Below are 7460 nucleotides of genomic sequence, written 5' to 3'. Positions count from 1 at the left end.
TTTACTGTCCTTCGAGCGGTGTTAAACCGAACGTTTTCCAAGATATCTAATATTGCAATGGTTATAGACGTTATAGTAGATGGACAAAATATATCATATATAAATAAAGGTACATATTATATTAATGTAGGTAGTAGGCACATGGCACATAAATATTTTTCGTTCGGTCTGCTCTTAGTTTATAACTAGCTATAATAATGATATCTGTGCCCCTAAATGTTTATGGCGATCATGACAATATTGAGTATTGTGATTTGTGCATGTGTATCCAATTTTTTATTTCTCTTATACCCTACTCAATCTTTCCATAAATTCGTATGTATTGTACGAATGTAGACTCGACGCCAGATAACTTGATTATTATCATTACTATTATGTTACGTTATGTGTTCTTATAAATAAGATCTATTCGGTTATTGACCATTTTTTATTTTTGTTTCGAAATTACCCAGAGGGTTACCAGCCACCGGGCATAATATAGTAGATAATATGTAATATGTATACCTCAGCTATATAATATAGTCCGAAACTAATAATGTCTAAATAACAGGGTAAGCTACAATATTCCAGTCGGCGTGTTTCAAACGTTATATTATTAGAAGACTTTTTAAATTATATTATATATATATAGTACATTTTTGTATTCTAACATAATATAAATAATACATTACGACTACCAACATTAGTGTTCTAACTTAAATTACTATTTAGAATTCTTTTTTATACGTATTATACTGGCAGCATAAGTAATTTTATGTACCGACTACTATAATATAATTCGTTGTTATATTCGTTTGTTTGTTGTCGAACAAAACTTAAATCATTCAGCGTAATCCAAAGTGCTATTTTCCTACATTTCGTATAAATATGACTACTATATGAGTTTAAAAGTATACGTTGATATTAAAACAAGAATTTAAATTTAATAACTTTATTATTATAATATTATAGTTGTATCGGTTTTATACAAAAACCGATTAACGTAAATCTAAAAAATCTAAATTAAACTTATAACACAGTGATTAGTGGGTCAATTTATAAATTTACTTAAACAAATATAAGTAATTTCTGTTGAAAACTAACCTAACCAAATAATAATAAATATATGTATTTTTTTCATGGCGACTTGTTAAACAAGATTTAACGCATATGTTAAAATTACTGCAATAATTGAAGACTTTGCATTGCAAACCACGATTATAGGTATACGAGATTTATAAAATCAATAACGAGTATTAATAAAAGTATAAAATTTGAATACCGACACATTGATAAAATATTCTAAATCTTAAATTTAAACAAATTTAAATTACAAAATGTATACTACCACCTATAATAAATATATCTTCTAGACTATACCTATATTATATAGGTATCTTAGTACTTATGTATAATGTGTATCTGAGTATCTGACTGTATAAAATATAGCTATATACCTAGTCTATATTATAGATACATAATATTTATTTTATTATTTGTACGTGGTTTGAGATTGTAATTATACTTAATGTAATTATTGATATTTATAAGTTCTATACACAGTGCTTTAACGTATAACAAATTAACGTAAGTTAATTTGGTGTCATGTTAAAAAAAAACTGACAAAACAGCTGCACAACATCTAACATACATTATTATAATATGATATATACCTCCCAGAGAGTTGATTTTGTATGCTTCGTGTCTGTTGATCTCTGCATTTTGACCTCTGCAATATATTAAAAATACTTATTTAGTGTTTGAATATCGTAAACAAATATTTAGTTGCATGTGTATTGTACAATCGAATAATTCAAACAGTTATATATTATATTTGTAATGAAAAATTAATATTGTTATTTTAGTATTCGTAAAATACGAAAAATTAGAATTGTATTCAGTATTACTTAGACATAACCTATGTTTTAACTTTTTAATAATTTCTGCAGAATACCTAATTATTTTTACAATAATAATTTTCATATTTTACGAAAGAAAATATTTAGGTACATCTATTATAACTGTAAATAATGTATTCTAATATATTTATTTGTGATGGTTAAAATGTGCACGTTATTTAAAAATAAATAGGTAATAACTGTTTCAACACTTTCAACAAATAAAATATTATAAAATATTTTATTAGGTATGATCTGTAGTATACGAATTCAATTGGATAAAAGACCTTAGTTTAAGAATGTAAAATACACATATTGTGGATAAAGGTATTTGAATTGCGTATCAAACAAAGCATAATTTATTGTAAATTGTTTTTAAACTATAATTTCACAGCCCTTGTTTTGTATTTAAATTTCGATAAGACTATAAGATAATATACTAGTTTTCTATCATTATTTTTCATTAAATATACATAAAAAAAAAACTTTTACACGACGTATAATGTACCTATACATATGTCGTATATAGTTTATAATGTTTATATAGTAATTAAATAATCGATCTAATTAGCCATCTGTAAAGTATAATGTTTAATTTGTGCTTAATTAAATAATTAGTTTTAGTGTTTTACTTCATAATAAGTAAATTAATATAGTTTATAATAAGAATGAAAAATGAGCGTATACCTACTTATTTATTTGCTGTATATTTTATATTTTTTTTATTACTATTTTTTAATAAAAAAATATAAGATCTTGAAATTTATTAGAAAAAAGTTGTATTGTTTTTATCAAAAATTATATTAATTAACATATTATAGCCACTTTATTTCATAAACGCCATATAATTTAAAAAAAAAATAAATTTTAAAATGTATTCGCTTTAAAATCAACATGTTATACACTAAATAAAACTTATTTACATTTTCTTTTTAATGATTCACGAAATAAGATTTTGAAAAAAGTCTATTAAGTCTATTTGACATAGGATTAATAGGTAAACTAATTTTAACGTTTTAAGAACATAATAATATTATATAGGTACAGTGCATTATACATAAATCATAGTATTATTATTATATGTCTTATACTCTTATGTCTATAGTCTGTACTCTATTTAATATGGATTACGATTTATGAGTGACCGTAATACTATAATCTATTAAGTATAGATTATTATGTTCTCCCCCATCTCTAAAGAAATTAATTTTACAAGCGTCTAATAGAAATTAATAATTATATGAAATATTTGAATAATTCATTATAGTGAACAGACGATTGGTTCACAACCACTATACAACTAGCCTGTAAAATATATCCTGCATTCAACGTTTAATTAATACTTATGTATAATAATAAATAATATTCCTCAAATATAAATGTTATTTTATACTAAATTATTATTATATCATTATTTTACGATATTAGTTGGTGGACATTACGTTACTATAGTTAAATTATACATATTATCTCACAATTACGACACGTATACATACAAATTATAATAATCTATACGTGTCTATACAATAATTGATAGTAGGAAAATTGGAATAATATTATATTTATTTTTATAATTTTATTTGTAACAATATACAATTTTTTAGAAATACAGGCTTATGGGGTCACGGCCCTTAGGTCTTCCTCACAGGAACAATCTTTGTAAAAACACATGTAGAGCCTTTTTATGACCGCGTAAAGGATGCTGTTAAAAAACAAACAACAAAACTATTTTCTCCTTAACAACTGTGCAACAATAATAACAACATTATTATTATTAACTAACGCATTTTGTGTTTGGTTCAACACGAAAATGGCCATCGTGACATCGTAGATAATAGGTAAACCACCAGTAACTAGCCAACCAGTGGACTTAATATAATACAATTAATACTCGTACACAGTAGGTATACACTGTGTGATCCAAAATTCGTATTATAAAAACGTGGATTTGATATAGTATTACTATACTTATATACTATTATATCAATATAATATTTATTATGATTCTTGTAAAGAACTTTGCTGTATTTTTTTCATAATACAATAATTATTCCAACCTGTTGACTGTTTATATATTATGCATAGATACTACGCGTTTGTTGTAATATACAACACTTATTAACGATCCACCCTAAAGTGCCAGGAGTCAGAAGTCGTTCATGTTTTGGTGGCAACAACATAAAAACTTATAATGTCGTAGATACTCTTATCGTAAATTCGTTGACTAAACACACTGGGAAAGAAAAAACAGTTAACGGTTCTATGCACCGGCACATTGCACCGCCACCATTTTTATAGATTATATAATATGTAATCCAGCCACCCTTCAACTTAAATTATTTACGATCATTTTCGTCAATTATGTCGTAAACATATGTGACGATTGTCTTTTGAAAAATGTTCCTGATTACTGATTATCGACTATTGCATATGTACATAAATTTAGTTAAACACATTAACAAACTACAGACTGAAACAACATCAAAATAAAACACGTCACAATATCCTTCATAACAAGCGTGTTATATTATCGTGAATTCATCAAATTCATAATAATAATTATAATGAGTTCATATTAGTGCAAACATCATGGTCAAGAGTTTAGACTCGAGGGAGTCTTTGTTACTTGTCATATAATCAAATTTATGATAATCAAGAACAAAAAAATAAACTTTAAGCATCGATACTTAATATTTTACTAATTTATACTTAAAGTCTACAGCTCTGTGCAACGTGCACAATGTAAAGTTTACTATATTTTGATAAATTCTTGTGCATCTTAGGTTATATTGTAATTTATAGCATTTAATATTATCCTAACTGCAGACTGCTGTCATATATGCATATACTTCAATTCACCTGAACAATTCCTACTAACTATAAATACATATTAATAATCCGATTTCAGGTAATTATAAATTTGTTAAATTTGTTTTAAACCGTTGAATTCACAAGGTTAAAAACAAAAACAATTTCAAATAACAAAACCTTCTTCCCCTTTTCGAAACTTTGACCAAACTAACAACTTCATTAAGTTTATAAATATGTATTAAGTGCACGTTCATATATTTTCTCATTCTCAAATAATAAAATGTAGAATTGAATAGTGCATACATTTGTCTTAAGCTATAATAATATTATTTAAAAATATTACTTTTTTGATTTTTTCGGCCTCAAAAACTGCTCATACCATTATATTCATCATGTCATCACGAAATTCGTGACCATGGTTGTGGGATCAACCGTAACACGGTTTTAGGCGTATTTCGTATTGTTCGGTACCTAGTCGAAATAATAAAAAAAAAACAATAACACCGGCCAATAACGACCAGATAATCTCGTTTGTCGCATATGTACACGACAGAAACAATACTATTATTACTTTTATACATTATTTTATCTTAATTAATAATAATAACAGAAGATAATCGCTTCATACATAAATTTACACTATATACGTATACCTATATATATAATATATATATATAAATTATATAAATAGACACGATATATGTACCTAGTATGCGTATCCACGTAATAATTATAATATTATAATATACGGCAGTGGTGTGACTGTGGCGGCGACCGTTATAATATATACAGATATCTGATATAGAGATGCCTACGACATCGGCATAGGTAGTGGCGACGGTGGAAAGAATCGCGGTCGGTTGTTCAACTCTCTTGTACGCGGTGGCGGAGAAAGAAAACCTGAATGAATTATCGGCTGGTTGTCGTATATAATAGTTATAATAGTAATATTATATATATGTGGTGTATCTATGTGTATGACAGAGACAGATATTTAGTGAGAGAGAGTAGTATAGGCTTCTCTCCATGGGAACAGTTTCTTGAATGGACACGAAAGGACGGGAAGGCACGTAATCCACTATAGATAAAACATGCAAATGGACCCATTAGAGGAGACGACACACACATACACACATACTATCGTTTGTGGGCAATAATGCATACCGTATAGATGTAAAGTGTGCGTCCGTTGTGTATTATATATAATATTATATATTTATATTATGTGTATTGCCGGATGACGACGACCAATCACCAGTAAAACCTGTAATACACCGAGCCGGATGAGTTTATATTCACTTAAATTTATATTGCTCGTTCCTAAATCCCGAGTTAAATTTCATATATGCGTTGTACGTAAGGATGAATAACGTGATAGTTAAGTTTTGAGCTGCGTCTTATTTTTAGTTTGGACTTTGGATTTTGATTTTTTTGTACGGGCGATATCATAAATTTATAATATACAATACATTCTTAAACATTCACTACTTCAAAATTGCTAGTAAATACGTTTAGTTTTTACAACGCAAAGGATAGATGAGTAAACTGTGAATACTATTAGTAACGCACAAGAGAATAGTGATTTTGTAAAAAATGCAAAAAATCACCGCTGCGGGCAGGACTCGAACCTGCGCGGGTAAAACCCATTGGATTTCAAGTCCAACTCCTTAACCGCTCGGACACCGCAGCATTGGAATTAGAGGTTCGCATATTGTACATTTAAAGGCAACTTCAAATTAGGGTGTATTTATTTTAGAATGGTGTAAATAGCTGAACACAAACGTGATATACATAGATATTTAAATATTTAGAACATTTAACTATCTAATTATTAGCAACAATAATAATTAATGTAAAGGTGAACATTTTCAATAACATTTATAAATACCTAATTAAAATCATTATGTAAAAGAAAAATATAATAAAATTAAAAAAAAAATAGTTTTACTGTACCTTAATTATCATGACTTGATTCTTTTTTATTTCAAATAACTCAAATTGAAAATTGTATACATTTTCTTTTTCTATTACAAAATACCTGACACCTGTAGTTTGTAAGTTTTCGTGATTTTGACGAATTTTGTAAAACTTTGAACTTCAAATAATCAAATACATAAAAAAAAAATAATTGTGACTATAAAATTTTAATAATTTCAAGTACTTTCAATTTTAATTTCTCATATACCTAATTGACCTTTTTACAGTACAAACTAAATCTAATTTTTTATCCGAAACCACCCTCAATTATCGACTACTTATCGTGTATCTACACTCTGCAGTTACAAAAAAACACCTAGGTACATTATATAACCAATTCATTGCTTTGTCTGGAATCTAAAATATAAATAATGAAAAAAAAATTTAAGTATATCAGTAGAAATCTGCTTTCAATTAATTCAAAATAGTTTATAACAACTATAGAAGGAAATTAAAAAACCCAAAAGTGTTTAGGTTAATCCTGGTGATACAGTAATGATGGTGTAAGTATGTTACAATTTCAGCTAAGATCCGGACAAACGTCAAAACAAAATAAATAAATAAAGAATTTGAGTAATTTCAAATTAATTGTTTGGGTTGTTCCAAGTTCAAAAGAACACTCGTTTTCTTGAAAAAGCGAACATTTTACAATTTTATTATACGGATTAACTGTTATATTATACATAATATATGTATAGGTACTTACGCATTGGATTATTTCTGTTAAAGAAAAAAAAATTAAGGTTAATATAAAAATAATTTTCTAAAAAGCATTAACAATAATTTATTTATACA

The 7460-nt window shown here is 26.7% G+C and overlaps 1 non-coding gene across 1 annotated transcript; it reads right to left on the bottom strand.

Moving 5' to 3' along the window:
- Positions 1-6295: 6295 nt before the first annotated feature.
- Trnas-uga (transfer RNA serine (anticodon UGA)) lies at positions 6296-6377 on the bottom strand. Its single transcript has one exon. It is a non-coding gene; the product is annotated as a tRNA-Ser (tRNA).
- Between the last annotated feature and the right edge of the window lie 1083 nt (positions 6378-7460).

The sequence above is a fragment of the Aphis gossypii genome, chromosome 1 (assembly GCF_020184175.1).
Source record: "Aphis gossypii isolate Hap1 chromosome 1, ASM2018417v2, whole genome shotgun sequence".
Classification (NCBI taxonomy): Eukaryota; Metazoa; Arthropoda; class Insecta; order Hemiptera; family Aphididae; genus Aphis; species Aphis gossypii.
This window is presented reverse-complemented; position numbering and strand designations above follow the sequence as displayed.